The sequence below is a fragment of the Lissotriton vulgaris genome, chromosome 6, assembly GCF_964263255.1.
Source record: "Lissotriton vulgaris chromosome 6, aLisVul1.2, whole genome shotgun sequence".
In the NCBI taxonomy this organism is placed as follows: domain Eukaryota; kingdom Metazoa; phylum Chordata; class Amphibia; order Caudata; family Salamandridae; genus Lissotriton; species Lissotriton vulgaris.
The window spans coordinates 1,277,900,125-1,277,918,216 of record NC_141694.1 but is presented as its reverse complement, the minus strand read 5'-3'; the positions used below and the strand labels follow the sequence as shown (position 1 = coordinate 1,277,918,216).

The 18,092-nt window shown below is 46.5% G+C and overlaps 1 protein-coding gene across 1 annotated transcript in view; it reads left to right on the top strand.

The window, feature by feature from the left end:
• Nucleotides 1–18,092, top strand: part of PEX7 (peroxisomal biogenesis factor 7) — a 1,199,560-nt gene that overhangs the window by 425,949 nt on the left and 755,519 nt on the right. The window lies entirely within an intron of this gene.

Sequence of the window (18,092 nt, the reverse complement as noted above, 5' to 3'; positions counted from 1 at the left end):
CGTTATTCCGTCTGTTGCGGCTTTCGGCATCCTCCGCACGTCGCTCCAGCATGTCCAGCCGGGTCAGGATGTCCGTTATCTTATGTTCCACGGTCACCACCGCCGGTTTCAGGTCCAATAATAGCTGCTCGTGGTCCTTTACCTTATCCGCCAACTTGGCATGATCCGCTCTTAGGAGCCCCAGCCCCGTAGCGACCTGCGCAATGTCCTGCTGCAATGCCTCCTTGGTCGAGGTGATGGCATCCAGAATAGCATCCAGGCGCCGGTTCAGTCTCTGCTCTTGGTCCATCATCGGCGGGGAGGCCTCGCCAACCTGGGATAGTGCGGCCGAGCCCTCCCGGCCCTGCTCCGTGATGGTCGCTCCACCCGCAGCCGCCATCTTAGGTGTCCCCGTCGCCTCTACACGGGCATGCCCGGGCCTCACCAAGTCCCGATAACCTCTGCCCCAGGGGACGTGCGCTTCAGCAATGATCGCGACAGAGCGCCACCGCAGTGTCCGCAACACCAAGGATCAGAAGGTCCAGCGCCGTCCACCCCACTGTCGCCAGATCCAGGGGGAGGGGGAGGGGGGAGAAGAAGTAGAGACGAGTGCTCGCCCCCAGTACCCCGATCCAACGTCGGTCACCAAACTCCCCGCTCCCCAGGTCCGCACCAACAGTTCTTACGACTCCGGTCTCGCATAGGCGGGCCACCCCGCCAGCCGATGCCAGTTCCACTCAGTTTCGGTTTCAGAGACCGTCGACCCGTGCCGTCGCCATTTTCTTCACACTCTGGGCAACACCTCGGTCGTCGTCTTACTAGGTCTCCGCGGGGCCAGCAGACCCCAAAGTGCTCTCCGCCGCTCTCCAGTGGTTCCCCAACTCTTCGTAGGCCAGTTGCGCCTACCAGGGGTCGCCCCAGGTGCGGTTTTCAGGAGAAATAGCGGGACCCTGCGCGGAGCTGCAAGCTCACGCCGCCATCCCGATCGGCGTCCAAGCCACGCCCCCTGTTTTCAAAATTTATTTCAGCATTTGATTCATAGTACAAAAAATGTAAGTAAGTAAGTAAGCTTTATTTCGATATATAAAAACATATCATAAAAGCAAAACATCACAGTATAAAACAATAATCGAACAAACAACTTACAATTCATTGTACCTTAAAAAAGATCTGTCCGTTGGACAAGAAAAACATGTTAAAAAGGGGGAGACGTTATTGGATCATCAGTTTTTTAGTGGTTCTTATACGCCAAGCCCATCCTAGGAATTTTGCCAAACAAATGGCAAAAAAGGGTCTTGTGTCTGAGAGCAGTATTCTCAAAGCTTCCAGGTGTGAACGGGTTCCTAGGCTCCTGAAAAGAGGCTTCAACCACCTCCGTCTGGGAGCTAGATAGGCTCGACACTCAAATAAAAAGTGTGCAACGGATTCTGTTTTCAGCTCACAAAATGGGCAGTCGGGAACAGTTTGCAATTGTGGTTTCCAGGTAGAAGTGAACTGGCATAAAGGTAAAACCCCAACCCTGAATTTAAAATATAAAGCCCTATCATAAGAACTGTGTATCAGGTCCATATAAGCTTCTCTGGAGGGGTTACATTTAACCATCAGGAAGTTGGCAACAGTTTTTGGATGGTTTGATTTACCCAGTCTCTCGCTATCGACCCAAGACCAATAGGCCTTCTTCAATTCCTGTTTGGGAGGTGCGGTTTTATTTTCCCACGCAGATCCTAGACCAAGCAAGATGAGTGCCTTCTTAACCTCTCTAAGCCAGGCGATCTTGTGCCAGCCAGGAAGGGACAAGACGTCTTTTAGGGCATCCGCATAGCTGTGGAGTTCAGGAACGTTCCAAATTCTGGACCACAGTAATAAGGGGCGTAGTTTAGCTTGGTCGCAGATAGGGCGGGTACCTGCGTCGAGCAAGAGTGGGATTGTGGGAGTGCTCTGGGGTAACCTCATCAAGTCTTTATGAAATTTATTTTCTAGGTGGGCCAAAGTGTCCACTCTCTGGGTTCCCCAAAGTTCTGCGCCATACAATGCTGCACTCACAACCCTGGCCCTATAAATGTCAAGAAGTGCCCCGATCGGTTTTGTGGAAGAGGCACGTTGTTCTTTAAGTAAAGCGCCAACAACCCTCTTGTGGGTTAGAAACACTTTCTGGTGGTGGGCCTTCCAATTCATACTATCACAGAGGCGTATGCCTAGATAGTCAAATTCTTTGACCCGTTCTAATGGAACAGAGTCTAGAGTGGGGGGTTTTACAGATTTCTTCGGGGGGTTGAGGACAAGAAATTTGGTCTTGCCAATATTTATTGCTAAGCCCTTGGTATCACAGAAGGCCTTAAAGCTGGTAAGTAGCGCCTGTATGCCTATGGGTGTCTTCGAAATCAGGAGGGTGTCATCGGCAAACAGGAGTGTCGGGATTTTCCTTCCGGCCAGGGATGGTGCATCTGCAGGATGTTGTAAAAGATGCTCCACCACTCCATTTACGTACAACGAAAACAGAGTGGGGGCAAGCACACACCCCTGGCGGACGCCCCTGTCTACTGGGATACACGATGTTTTTTCTCCCTGGGCACCCCATCTGATTTGAGCAAAGTTGTTTGCATGGAATTTTATCAATAAGGCCAGAAGGTAGGGAGGTAGACCTAGACCGTCAAGGACTTTCCACAGTAATGCTCGTGGGACCAGGTCGAAGGCCGTTTTTAAGTCTATAAAGACTAGGTATAAACTGCCTCCTCCTAGCACCACTACCTTCCAATAGAGCATTAGAAGGCGGAAAGTCTGCTCGACGGTGCCTGTCCCTGATCTAAAACCCGCTTGGAAATCAGATAATATCTGGTTGTCGTCCACCCACTCCAGAATCCTGCCCAATACCACTTTCCCCGCCACCTTTTGCGTTGTGTCCAACAAACTGATGGGGCGGTAATTGGCTGGGTCTTCCCTGTTGCCTTTCTTGAAAATAGGGACGACTTCAGCGCCCCTCCAGGAGTCAGGGAAAGATCCCCCCCAACGTAACCTCATTAAGTAGTTCTGCAATTAGTCTGCTCCAAAATGGGGGATTAATTTTTATCAGGTCGCCCGGGATCCCGTCCGGGCCTGCCGCTTTGTTGGGAACAATACAACTAATTGCCTTCTCTACTTCTACGGCGGTGAATGCAACTTCGTTTGGTGGGAGGACTGTGGAACTGAACCGTGGTAGCGGGTCTGGTTGGGGGGGCCCTGTTTGCGCTGTATACAAGTTCGAAAAATGGGCAAACCAGACAGCGCCAGGGATGTTACAAGTCAATTGATGATCTATGGGCTTGTCTCTTGACCTTAGCAAGTCCCAAAACCCCTTGGCATCTTTCCTTGTACTTGCCTCCGTTAGATCACGCCAAAAATTGAAGTCATATGACCGCTTGGCCTCAGACACAGATTTCCTGTAGAGTTTCCTTGCAGACCTGATGACAGCTTGGTCTTTCCCTTTTACTGCGGCCACGAGTTCACTCTTAGCATTTCGGCAATTCGCTGTGAACCACTTTCCATTTGCTCTCGGGACGCCTTTTGCAGCGCTTCTAGCGCTGGGTTTCGAAATGGTGAATAGCCCACTTAGTGCTGATACTGTCTCTAAAAATAGTGATAAAAACTTCTTACTATCACCGTTTGTAGTATCAAACTTGGATTCAGCCTGTAGTAGGATGGTTTCAGCTTGTGTCATCCGTGCCTCATCTGCTGCGACTCTTGCCCATTTGAGACGTCTCCCGCAGTTCGAGGGGAGGATCTCACGTGAGGTTTTCCATATCTGATTGGTGGTTTCTAGAGAGCCCTGGTGCCAGGGAACAGAAATGGTTACAGCAAGAGGGTTGTGGTCGCTATCACAGGTTTCTATAACCTCCATGTCTTGGTGGTATGACCAGAGGGTATAGTTGAGCATGACAAAGTCAATTCTGGAAGAGTGGCCCGTCCTATTATATGTGTGGGCACCCATGGGATCTGACCTAGAACGCCCATTTGTTGCTCTCAAATTATACTCCATACAGAGAGCGTTTATATCGATCACCCTTTGTGTCCATTTCGGGATCGGGTCAAGGTTCAAGATGGGGATTCCCCTCCTATTATCCTCCTCATTAGTGTCCAGAATATCTTCTATAGCTAGAGGCTCAAAACAGCAGTTAAAATCGCCTGCCAGCAGGACGAGAGAGTCAGCGTCGCAGGCAGCCAGGTTGTTGCTTAGACCTAGTAAGGTTAAAGATCCTCCGTTCCTGCTGTCCCTTAAATAGATATTAAACAGTTCTAGCTTCCTTCCCCCTTTGTGATGGAGTGTTAGCCATTGGAGGTCAGGAGATTCAGTAGTTCTTTGAAGAACGCTGAGGTCTAGAGCTATATTAATCCAAATAAGGAGACCGCCGGACGGGCGTCCTTTGGAACCTTGTTGATGAACAGCCGGGACGTAGAAGGTCGAGAAACCCACTCTATGTCTAGGTTCCTGGCACCATGTTTCCTGTAGCAAACAAATGTCGTAGGGTGCCAGGAAGGTGTTCCATTCCGGGTTGTCAAGGTTACGTTCGAGGCCAGCCACATTCCAGCTTAAGATCTTCAGTGAGGATTCACCGGGTGGAGAGATTTTAGGAACGTGAGTGGGTAAGGAAGAGTTTTCTTCATCCGGGATAGTTGGTATTGGAGGGATCTTAGTCCGATATAGTTCAGTGGGGGCAGCACTGTCTGGCAGTTTGATCTCCATTAGATTGGATTGAGGGGGAGGAGGTGGGGTCAGGCAGTGGCTGTCTGGCCATAATTCCATCCTTATACAGTCTGGAGTAGCCGTTTTAGTCAGATCCAAGACACGTGGCGTGCGAATCAGGAGCCCACCATCGTTATTTTGTGGGCTGTAAGTTTGATTTCCAGATAATTCTTTGTCCATGGGAGACGAAGCTTTTTCTAGTTGTGGGGAAGCGGGGGGCGCAAAAAGTCAATCGACCTCCTCCAGGCCTCCAAATCTGTTATAGGTTGAAAGGCCATTCCAATGTAAAAGGGTGTCCATTGGCCTCGTAGGATGGATGTTCCATGGATGGTGCTGCACCAAGGACCGGTTATCCGCTTGGGTATGTACTTGGCGTGGAGGGTAAAAGTAGGATAACGGCCTCGGGATGACAAGGGATTCTTCGCTAGTTGGCCAAGAACAAATATGGCGTGCCGTATGTGGGTCATCAAAAGTTACAACTACGCAGTCCCCTTGCTTAGATTTCTTTGTTGGGCCCACCCAGGGTATTCTACGGACCATCATTACCCGGCTTCTCTTGCCATTAGGAGCTGGTCTATTAACGTTGAGCCAGTGCATTGTTTTGTTTTTCAAAGACCAATGGTTTTCGTATTGGTCAGTGCCGAGGACAGGGACACCTGTCAACACAACTACATATTCGTTGGCCTCTGGAGGAAGATCTATATAGCCTCCTCTAAAATTTTCTTTTGGGCGAGGGCCCTGGGTTACAATAGGGTGGGGTCTAGTAGGTGGTACCAGATTTGGATTTGTTTTTTGCGGCTTAGGATTCCGTGCAGGAGCCTGCGGTTTGGAAGCCTGAGGTTTAGCGGTCGTGGAAATTTGATCCACAGCCACCGTCCTCGGCTTGGGAACAGGCCTTGCAGCAGCAGGTACTGGAGCGGGGTGCTGCTCAGCTTGTACAGCAGGAGCTGGCAATTGTGAATCGGATAAGGACACGCCCTGGTTTTCAAGATTTCTCAGGCCAAGAGTGGCCAGAGCAATAATGCTCTTCTCCATCTCGAGTAGATTGTTTTCTATCCTAGACAATCTTAAGTCGAGTGGTGAGAGAAGTTTTTTTAGTGTTTCCCAGACTTGGTCTATGAATTCCTTCTCATTTTGTCCCTGGTCCTGCGCCTGCGACCCCTCAACCTCTGGGGTGATGGTAGCTAGGCCATCTCCCATTTTTTGGCATACTGGCTGTGATCTTAAGGGACCCTCAGGTAAGACAGTACATGCCTGAGTATTAGCCATTGTAAGATGTTGGGAAACTGCCACTTTAGCCTTTTTGCAGGAGTAGGCTGAGCGTGATTGGCGTTTTCTTTTGGAGTGCGCGCCAGTAGCACAGGAAGTAGTTGGAATTACTTGGGCAGGAGAGTTAGGGGTGGGGGACTGAGTATGGGGAAGTACAGGGAAACTTAGCTCTTCTAAAGTGCGTGTTTGCTCTGAGGGCGGAGTGAGAGAGGGAGTAATCGGGGGATGATGTAAATCGGCCTGAATAATGATGCTATCTGGGCGAACAGGGCGAGCAGGGGTGACAGCAGAGGCAAATGGCCTAGGGATGATTTTTTCGAATGGGCCATTACCTCGGACAACCTACGTGCGGCTGCCAGTTCTAGGGATACCCGAGTTTGGAGTTTGGATATTTCTTCATCAATAGCTATATTAGTGCGAGTGATGAAGTCATCCATAGGACCACTGACTTGTGAACCACCTTTGGCGGCCTTGCTACGTGTCATCCTAGTGCTCATAATGCTTACGATAGAGTTGGGGCCCTCACACACCCTGCTAGATAAGTTGCCTCTATTAAGCTGGCCTAGCTTAACACAATGGTAGAACAACAGGCGGGGTAGGAGTAGCAAGGGGGGTGGGCCAGGGCCGTCCGCTGCCGTCCTCGAACGGCCTCAAACGGCCCGCTCTTAGCCCGGTCTTCGCTCCGGGCTGCGTCCCGCGCTGCGGGAGGAGTGGCCCCAGATATAGCAGGGTCTGAGGGCAGTGGGCGGGCCGGCAGGGAGAGCGGACCGGAAGTGGTCAGCGGTCTCTCAGGGACTCCTGGGATTTGGAGTCCCTGATACGCTCGCAGCCCTGCAGCCCTCTGGTGGTGTTGGTCTCCCACTCCTCCTCTCTTGTCGGCGAAGCGGCACCCGCGGAGCGGGTGCGGCGAGCTGTTCGCAAAGTCCTCCTCTCAGTGACCAGCCAGAGGTGAGCGCGTCCCAGCAAGCGCTATGAAGTAAGGTCTCCAAAAATGTACCAAGGCGGTCGTACAAACCCAGAGAGAACGCACACCACGCTTCCCTGCAGAGGCTTTCTCCACGTTCCCCCGCCCCGCGCCCACACCGCCCACATCCAGGGCCGTGCCCCTGGCATCTGCACGGCCCTGCCGGCTTACCTAGGCGTCTTTTGTGGCGGCGAGCAGGCTGAAACGGCCGCCATGCCACCCGCTGCGCGCCTCACGGGTCGCGCACCCCCCCCCCCCCTCCCCCACTGGTGCCCCACCAACAGATCCAGGCGGGTGGCTTCTAAAACGCGGTAATCCTTGCTAGCCATCACAAAATTATCGCGCCAGAAACCAAATCTAAAGACCTCAGCCAAAGACAAAATCTCCTGACACTACTGCGCTACCAGCCACCAGAACCTAAAATGGTGCCTGGGAAGGCGCCTGCAACCCCTAAGTAGCCTTGGGCTATCTTTTAAAATTGGGCTACATTAGGGATAGTCCCAAAGTAGCCCAAAGCCACAAAATGGCGGCCCCCGTCTGGTGCCCCACCCCTTCCCAATCTGGAAGGGGTGGGGCACCTTGCGGTGCTCGGCTGCTCCCCAAACCCCGCATGTGTTTTTTCTAGAAGTGGACTGTTCCTTCATCTTCATTTATAGCAAGCACACATTTTTCTCGATACGAATCCATCATTTTTTAGGAGTTTGCCAAGAAACAGCTGCAGTTTATAGTATGCGCGAAAAGCAAATCAAATAGCTAATTACGATTAGCCAGACGGTATTTTGACAGCGAAAATAATATAACAATCAACTTTTAAGACAAATAAATATGCATGAGCGTTTTATGTTGACAGTATTTGCACAGTATTTAAAAGAGGGTTGCCTTATTGTTTCATGTGCTCATTAACGAGATATTCATAATCCTTCCTGTATGTTTATTTCTGTGGTTCCTTGGATTGCGAGTGGTGGGATTGAGTTTGTGGTTGTAACCTTTTTCTTTTGGCCCCACGAGCAACCAATAGTAAATTAGGACTATAGCAATGACCTTTGACCAGTGCTTCAAGAGAAATAGAAAATGGACTTAGGGAAATTATCTTTTCCTCTTTCTTTTTCTCCCCCTGTTTCTCACGTTCTATTTCTGTCTTTCGACATCTTTCTCAGTTTCACTTTCTCCCCCCTCTCTTTCTCTTATTCTCGCTTGCTCTCTTTTCCTCTCTCGCCATGTCTCTCCCCCCCCCCCCCCCCCCCCTCTTTCTTTCACGAGTGCGAGGTCCATCTTTCTGTGTGAAGGGTTCAATATAGACAATAGCAATGGGGCAATGACAGAACAAATTATGCGGTAGAGTTAACTACATCAGACAATTAGCAAAATCAAGCTATGTGGTGTCGTGCGGTACATTCTGTGGCAGTACTGTTTAGCTATTTATATTAACGCGAAATTAATGATGCTGGACAAAAGTTTCACCGTGTTAGTGCTGTTTTTTTGTCTTAAAAAGATGCACCAGGTGGTAGGTTATGTGTAGAATGAGGTAAATCCATAATACCACGGTGGCCGCAGAGGCCCATAATTGTAATGCCTTTCATGGTTTAGCCAGCTCCATTATGTAGTCTCGGTGGGGTAGTAAAAGGGTTTCTGGAGTGAAGGTGCTTAATCTCAGCACCAACCCCCTTGTTTCCGGAATAATTTATTGGTGTTGAGTGTGTTCCTTATGGAGTTTACATTGCGCAAGTGGAACTGTTTATGATGTTGACTTTTATTGTAAATGAGTCACTAATCTCCCAATGTTACGTTCCTGTTTGCCTGGACATTGAGCTCACCTAATTGAGATCTGGCTGTTGAGATCTGTATGTGAGGTGCCGGTCCCAAGTTTGATTCCTGGCCGAGTCAATTTAGCGTTCCATCCTTCCGAGGTTAATAAAAGGAGTACCAATTCCAACGGGGTTATAGTAAATGTAGGTATTTTCTGTGTGTAGCGTTTAGGCAAAAGCATCACATATATAACAAATTATTAATAAATTGTAGTTTTCTGGAGCCTAGCTCAACATGAATCATATCTAAAGGTTTTCCTCGAAATCACTGATTTGATGCGAAATGGCCATCGTGTTGCATCTCAAAGACTGCACTTCCCAGTAGTTTCTTTTAGCTCCTCCAGGTTGTAAAATAGGTATGTTCTAGGTTTACCTGGCACTTTCTGCTTATCTTAAACGTTTTTTGATTTTGGCTCAGTATAATTTCCGCGGGGCTAGAGCCTATAACACTGCTCTCCTTTAGTCATAATCTGTGTTCCATTTGTTGGCTCTGTGAAGCATTGTGATTCGTGCCTAAGGCCATGCCCTATAGCATAAGGTTATTTTTTCGATGAAGCACGGGGCGGAGCTTCCATTGGTGCAACAGGTGCAGCAGCACCAGGGCCCAGAGGCGTGAGGGGCCCACCAAATCCTTAATATTGCTATAGCTAACAGGTCAAACAGCAGCCACGGGGGCATTTCATTCATTGCACTAGGGCCCTTGACCCATTGGTTACGTCACTGCAATTAACCACTTGATACTGCTCTGTTTCTATACACAATTCACGGCCATTTTGGACTTGAGTAGAGTAAAACCATGATGAGGTTTATGGAAATTAAGTTGTTGCCTCATGTCAGGAAATTGCCTCAGTTGCAAGATCTTTGAGGTGATAGTTACTCCCTGTTAGTAGTAGTTTACCATATATATATTGAAGGTATGAGATACATTATTTTTGAATGTCATGGTACATAGCTGAGAACAAAAAAAGTCTGTCAAGGCAGCAATCAACTTCCATCAGACAGCTCCACCATGAAGCCCACTTACCCTTCCTTCTCGCATTTTTATATTTTTACTAGATTGGAGGGGCTCCTCTCCATTTCTGCTGCTCTTACATTGCCTTCACCCTGCCCACTATGCCCCTGACTTTACTTTTACGTTTGGTGCTATCCAAGACTATTATTTTTACTAACATTATGTGTAAAATATACTTCTATGGGCTTTGACCCAGCCCTTCTGATCCATTGGTTCGTTATTGTGTCATTCATATTTGTCTTTCAGCAGCTGTAGCAGTTTGCATGGGGTAAGTGGGTCATCCCTCCCACTTAGGCCTTTGGCTAACTTCACTGTGATTGACAACATTCACCAGAAGCACATCCACACTCACAGTGTTTCCATTAGTCAGGGACAACTATGCCAATGTGTGCTTTTTGAGATCAAAAAAATATTTATGCTTTTAGCCAATGTTTTTTTTAGATTTATGGACGCCTGGCAGCTTCATCACCAAGAAGATTTGCAAAAAACAGAAAAAACAAAAACGCTAACAAAGAAAGCTGGTGCTTAATTCCCAGAATTTTTGGCTTTGCCAATGTTTGTTTTAGTTATTTCTGTTTTCAGTCATTATTGCAAACCTTTTAAAGGGTGGTATTTCTTTTCGATGAAATGTTAGTTGGCTTTTAGTCAACAAGAAGGCAGGGTTGGTGACAGCCCAGGCAGACAGAGAAGAGTTGGTGCACACAGGTGCAGGAAGAGCGAGGCCTGCTGTGTTTGTGACATATGATTGGAGAAGAGAGAATAACTGTTGGAGCCATGTAGGGAGCAAAATTATGGGAATGGGGCAAAGAAGAAATGTCATGAATGTTATCCACACCGCAGCGGGATTTCCCTCTTTTAGAAATTTTAAAAGATAGTAATAGATTGTACATTTTCATCTGTAGCTGTGAGTTTCATAGTAGGCTGTGCTTCAATGGTAACTCACATTTTGAGTAGGGGTGGGCGGAATTTGCGTAATCGCGTTATGCAAATCTCTGCAAAACTGTAAAAAATCTCTGCAAAGATGCAGAAATTACACGAACACGTGGAATTGCTTGTTCGCAATGCTTTTTTACTGTTCGCAATCGCTGTGTCTGTGCTCGGGGGGAAATATCTTGCGAACACACATTTGAGAACGCGAACAAGCAAAACATTTCGCAAAGCCGCTGAACGCAGAATTTTGGGCAATTTCGCGTTCTCCGCAGAACGCAAAATTACCCAAATTCCGTGAACGGAACTGAATTTACCACCCAGGCCTAATTTTGAGACCGGATTCCAGCCAGTTTAAAGGATTAACTCATTAAGTGGATTTAAAAATTCATTCATTGTGGGGGTTGGTTATTTGCATTTCCTTTACCAAGAGCGCGTTGATGAATTCCAGTTTGTCTTTTGTATTTTCGAGCGAAAAGACAGGGCACCCTTGCCGCCCTTTCTTTGCTGGCTCCTTGAATGCTGGCCTTGTTGATTTGTTCTCAGACTCAGTTGCCTTTGATACATTTAATCTCTCAATAGGTTGAACAATATGGGTAAATGCACAGAGGTTTCCAAGATGGCTACTTGTACTAATAAAATATCTGTGTTGATGTATAGCATCTCTTTGGAGTTGATGTTGTTGGGGGGCTGGGTGGGGGGCGCCTGCCCTTGCCATAAAACTACCAGGTCATGCAAATGGCAGAAGTGTCCTATGACAACAATAATTAGCAAACCTTAGGATATGTACAACATATAGGGCAATTTGAGATTTCCCTATTTGGCTGTCCAACATTAGAAGTTGACGAGCCTGGGTGAGGGACCCTTCTATATTTAATTCAGGAAAAATAGGCTTCCTGTGCGATAGTTCATGTACAGGAAATATAGTGGGCAGAAACCAAGTGGGTCAACCTGCGTGTGAGGAATTAGCTGTCAGCATTCTGATTGTTGAAAAAGTGTTACATTAGCTCATTGACTAATAAACCTAGCTACTCCAGTTCAGTCACGTTAATTATCCCTTACCAATTCCTTTAACCACTTCCGTGCTGATGACGGAACCGCTCCGTCATCAGCCGCGGTAGCGCTGTGCTGATGACGGAGCGGTTCCGTCATGGCCCGCCCGACGCGCCTGCCTGGCGCGGATTCCACGCCTGCGCTGGGCGTTCCATTGAGCAGGGGGGGGGGTCCATCACGGAACCGCTCCGTCATGAGCACAGCTCAACCGAGGCTGGTGACGGAGCGGTTCCGTCACCAGGTTGGGCGTGCCGCGCGGCCCCCTTAGCGCTGCGGCGGAATAGCCGCCACAGCGAAGGTGTTAAAGCTGGTAGCATTTCTCATGCTATCAGAACAATTTGTATGATCCAAGTCAAGGAGTGACGCATCTTTTTGCTGCTGTCACCAGTTTATAAGGTGTCTGCCCTTCCTGTGTTCTGGAAGTAAGCAGACCTGACAGGCCTCTCACTGCTGACTGTCTAAATAGTTAAAAGGTGCTCATATGTGTGAACATCTCACCATGAATCTGCAGAGTGCGTGCCCTTGAACACCTCAGCCAGTACTGTAAGGGCATGTCTGTTTCGACATTCTTGAGGCATAAAACACATTATTTTTGTAGGAATGGCAAGACAAAAAAGATGTAACCAGCATACATTTCGTAAGGTTAAATTGATAAGCTCACCTTTATTATAATAATAATAATTATTATTATTATTATTATTATTTTCATTATTATTATTATTATTATTTTTATTATTATTATTATTATTATATTGTGGTTCTATGGTGCTGCTTGAAAAAAAAAAGAAAGAAAAAACATTGAGAACAGACCAAAAAAACCTTTTCTTTCAAGATGGTCCAAATCCCTGCCAGGCCGGAAATGACATCATATTGCAACTTGGTTAGTGACTGTTGGGAGCCATCCAGGATAGAGAAAAAGACAGTTTGTTTTACCCAGCTCTGTATCTCCAAAAATCTCCAATAATATGCATTACAAAATGCTCCTTTGTTTAATGATTTCTGCTTGGATTTTGAAACCTTGTGTTGCGCCTTTAAAGTCCTCTTCATCGTAAAGAACGTTTACTTCTGCCTTGGGTGCCCAACTGTACTGTTCTCTGGATCCCTAATGCAGATTTCTGTTCTCCTCGGCTAACATGGCTCATGAGTATGCGCCACGCCATAGGCCTGTCTCACGGATTGCAGACTTGTTGGACTGCCCTCATTGTTGTTGAAGGCTTCTGCCTTCACCAGGAGTTAAGCAGCATGAGTGCGGTGGTGGTCGCATACCATGTAGTGATCAGTAGGAGTGCACAGGCCCTTTTTAACTTGTGTTACATGAGTGAGGTCTACAGGCTCATCCACCTTTTTAAAGCTTCTCTGTTGTGTGCTTATCTCACCCTTGGCCTACATCAGTTAGATGTAAAATGCTGTACAGGAGAGGTGACTCTGAGCTGGATGTATGTTTGACTGTGAAGGGTCCAGTACAGAGATAGTGCTGTGCTGGGCGGTGCATGCATGGTGAGTGCGTGTACTGGGTGTATTTATACCAGAGAGGAATACATTACATGAGAGATGCGTTGTGCAGTGCGTGTGCAATGAAAGCATGTGCTGGGTGTATGTGTGCTGCTGTGACAGGTTTTCAAGAGGAAGAAGAGAGAGAAAAGTGTACAGTTCAAAGGAAGTAGAACCCCAACATAAAACATCAAATTCCCAGATCCTAAATCACATTTGGTGTCTGGAAATGGACTATAAGAAAGGGAGGTTGAGACCCCAATTTCTGTCACCTGCCAAGCAGCCAAGTGGGTTGTGCAAGACTTCTGACTATGACCAGGGCTGGGGACCAAGGCCTGCTAGTCTCCCTGCTGTGTGGGGACAAGGAGCAAAAAATGAGCATAAACGCTTAATTGCCAAAACTGGCACTTATGACAGTCTGCCACATGGGGGGCGCTGTTTGTCTTATTTAGCGATGAGCACAACAACAGTAGTTTATTAATTCAATATACATTAAAATGCCAAACAGCTGCCACCCAAGCCATTCGTATAGCTTTGGGGGCCTGGAATAGTTTGAATTGTCAAACTTGTAGGAGTGTGAATCAGGGCCGGACTGGCCGTAGCGGGCACCAGGCGTTTCCCTGGTGGCCAGCAGGGTGGGGGCCGGTTTTAGGCCCCTGGGGGGCTGTTTTTGTTATAGGGCCATTTTTGTAGCATAGCTGCAATATTGCCTCCTGTAACAAAATCAGCCGAAATCGGCCCTGGCAAACAGCTCGGCTGCACCCAAGCACTTTGCCAGGGCCGGTTTTAGTTCCCAGTCCAGCCCTGTTGTGATGATTAGTAGTTGTATTTGTACTGTCATTGGCAGTGCTGCTAGGGGCAATGTGTGGTAATGACGAGGGCCCTGGCACTTATTGTTTTGCAAATGAAGCACTGACTGAGAGTCAAGTGCAGAAGGTGTACTTATTCCAGGTGCTAGGTATCAATGGTCGGGCGGGCCCAGGGGCATCAGTTGGGCTATGTAGCCCCAGCATGTCCCATGGGCCCCTGAAGGGAGTTCCGACATCTTGTATAACATCATTCACCTGATGGCCACTTTGGTGTTTCTATAAACGTCTTACAGTCTCTAGTCCAACAAGTCAGTGTCCCTACAGAATTCTTGTCCATCACTTGGGATCTAGAGTATACCTTGGAGAGAAAAGGACGGTTGCTTCAAGTGGGTCTATTCTTTCTGTGTCTGTTCCGTCTGACTGGAAATCTCTCCTTATATATTGTGTTTCCTGGGCCAAGCACCCCTGGACTGGGATCTGTTCCTGATTGGACCGTTCTCTGCGAAACCATTGGTATGTATTTCCTGGGTATATCCTCCTCTTCTGGCCCCTCCCTGTGTAGGATGACCTGACCCTTCTGCATTTCTTCTAGAAGTGCTGTCAAACGTTGGTTTCCATGGTAAAAGGCTCTGCCAGGAGGCTGATTCTTCTTTATTTCACCCTGTCTTATGAAGATAGAAGCATGTGACATCTGCAAGGGGATGACATAGCAAGATACTCCTTGGAGGATTCGTCTTTGTCTTACCCCACACATCCTGCATGGACCTAGATTTTCCTTTAGCATGGCTGACCCTAAAGATCCTACTCATAGACAACGCGTGGTGGGTAGATGCGTAGAAGGTACAGAGGCAGGGCAGTTTAGTAGAAACTTCAAAATAGCTGGGGAAAAGTTGGCGGGAAAAGAACTGCTTCTCAGAAAGAAAAAAACGTGATTCAGGACAGAAGAGTGTGGTCTCTGTGTGCATTGATTTGGAGGAGCTTACAAGTAGCTTCCGCAGCCACTCCTCATTCGCAGAGCTGTACGCGTTGCCTTCTCCTACCTCCATTTTACATTTGCTAAGTGATTATCAAGGTAAGGCCAGCCAGTGTCATAGTTTGAAAAAACCCTCCTCCTATTGGCTTTGTGGACGCATTAGTTTTGTACAAAGATTAGATATCGTTTGCCACCTAGCACTTTTAAAATATTTCAATTCTACCTTTAATTCTAGAACTACACACATGATCTCAAGAGCATCCAAAGGCTCACACCACAATGAGAGGTACTTCAATTTTTGGCGTTGTCTCAAAGATTTTGTCTTTGAACTCTTAATTATATTTGTGACCTCAAACAGTACTCAGTTTAATGTTTGGAATATTAAAAATGTTACTTCTTATTTTGCAAAGACTAGGAAAAATGTACATGAGTTGGTGATTTTGTTTCAAAACATTTTTCATTTGCTACACAGTCATATTCCATTTTATTGAATGTAGATAGTATGTCACAATCCATCACAACTGTAGACCGTAAGAGTACTACAATGTATTCCCAGCTCATTTTCAACAAGAATGAAGAACCTTGCTACCCCCTAACACACACACACACTCTTGTTAGGAATGTACTCAGTTGCAAGGGTGCCCCCAATTCCCAACATAGACCACCATTTAATAGTTCTTTGAAACCCTGATTGCCCGTTATTGATAGTTAAAGTCTAAGGCTCCCAGTCCTTGCCGCCAGACAGATCAGTCTTCCACAATTAGCCGATTGTCTATCTGGGGTGCTATAATGGTTTAAGGCATTTATGATGGTTACTCAAATAGAGCAATATTTTTTCAATAACTAACGCAGTCCAGAATATAGTGTAGCATCTCAGCGTTGTCAATGGCTCTGTTTTCTTCCAGTCTGTGGCTGTAATTAGTTTGTGACTTGTTAATAAGTGGCCCACTAATATCCTGATTGACTTATGGATTTTGCTCTCATGTCTCTTGGGGCCCGATGTAGGTGCCCTAATACAGGTCGGAAACGGCCGAATTCGGCCGTTTCCGACCGGTATTACGTTTTTCAGATGTAGGGCATGCATTTAAGGAATCGGTATTTTACCGATTCTGTATTTACCGAATCGGTAAATACAGACTCGGTAAAATACCGATTCTGTAAATGCAGATGTAGCTGGCACATGTCTGAGTGCCACAGGGCTTTAAGAATCGGTATTTTACCACCCAATCCTATTGGGTGGTAAAATACCGAATACAGGTGTGCATGCACATCTGTGCATGCACACCTGTGCAATGTGACACACAGACATGCCCTTAGGGCATGTCTGTGTGCCACATGGCACACAAGTCCGGAATTGGGGAGCTAGAGGGTGTCAAAGTGACACCCCCTGCACCCTTGCAACAATCGGAATTTACTGAATCAGTAAATACCGATTCGGTATTCCACATTGATTCCTATGGGCTTCAAGGCCCATAGGAATCAATGGGGGATACCGATTCAGTATTTACAGAATCGGTCAATACCGAATCTTACCGATTCGGTATTTACCGATTCTGAATTACCTACATTTCCCCCCCTCTAATTTACCACTTCTTAAATACCGAATCAGTATGATTCGGTATTTAAGAAGTGGTAAATTAGAATTACCTACATCGGGCCCTAAGATCGAAGAGGACCACATCCGAGGTTTCCTGTATTGAGAAACCAATGATCATCTTAATTTTACTTTAATAATATTTTTATAATTGTCTTGGTTTTACACAAGACCATCAGATAAATAGTGAGGATCCATCAGTGCTCCCACACCTCCAACATTTTCCACCTGTATTGGGGTATATTTATTTTCTTTTGTGCCCAAAATTCCTACCCCTGATGTTTTGATGGTTGCAGATGAATAAACTTGAATTGTGTCGTTTTTGTGCTCCAGTTTCTTTTCATCACTTCGTAGTAGATGGGTTTCTTGGGGCATGATGAAGTCTGGGCGTGTTTCCCTGATGTGGTTCCAGAATCTTTGTCTTTTATTAGGATAATATAGGCTTCTCACGTTTATTAAAAAGAGCTTAATCATTTTTGTTTTCGATTAGGTGTTTTCTCCATTCCTAAGCTTGTTTTGCACAGGACCATCAGATCAATAGTGGGATGATGCATCCCAAATGCAAAAATACCGGTCGCAAAGGGGCAGATTCTGAGAATCTGCCCCTTTGCGACCGTTTTTTAGCTTGATGCATCTGGCCCTAAGTCTATCGCATTGGAACTGTAAAGACTTCATTTTCCCCGAGACATTGAGTTACAGTATCTGTATGAGAATAATATCGTAATACTGGAGAAGCAGCTTATTATTTTGAAATTCAGCACAAGACATTATCCAGGAATAGGGTACAAGAGAAGGCATAGATTCCAAGTTTCATCAAGTAGGTTAAGACAACGATTAGACAAGGTTTGTTGATGTAATGCTAAGTCCTAGGATAATCTGGTAGGGTTAGAAAGGTTTATAGCAGAACTAAACTCTTGTATTTGCTTTTAGTAATACTGCTTCTTTTGAAGATCATCTCTGTAGCAGACACCTAGTCAAAATACATACCAAGAGAACAGTTAGCCACTAAGCTGAGACAGGTATCAATCCTATTCAGTTAGTTATTTAGTTTAGGTTATTTAATGTGGGAATTGCTAGAGTTATTGTGTTTTTACAGGAAGAACATACAAGAATAGTTGCAGTCCGGTCCAGCCAGAAGAAGCAGTGGCTTGTTTCTCTTTTTCTCTCAATCCCCTTTTCCCCCTCTATGCTGCCAGGATCTATATGACCTTGGTATCATAGTTGGGTAATAGAGGAAATAGCATTGGCTCCTGCGGAAGCTTGAAGTTCTGGAACAGGTACTTGACAGGTATGCTTCTAAGTTATACCCTTCTTCTTCTTTGCTTACGTTTGTAACTTTTATATTGTGTCTTTGTGAACTGTTTTCCAGGTCTTCAGACTTTTTGGTGTTTTGCTTCATTTGGCTTTTCATTGATACAATCAGTGGCAGCTGGTAGGGAACCGTGGTGGGGAGACGGGGGAGGTGAGGCGGTAGAAAATAAAAGAATGAACAAAAATTT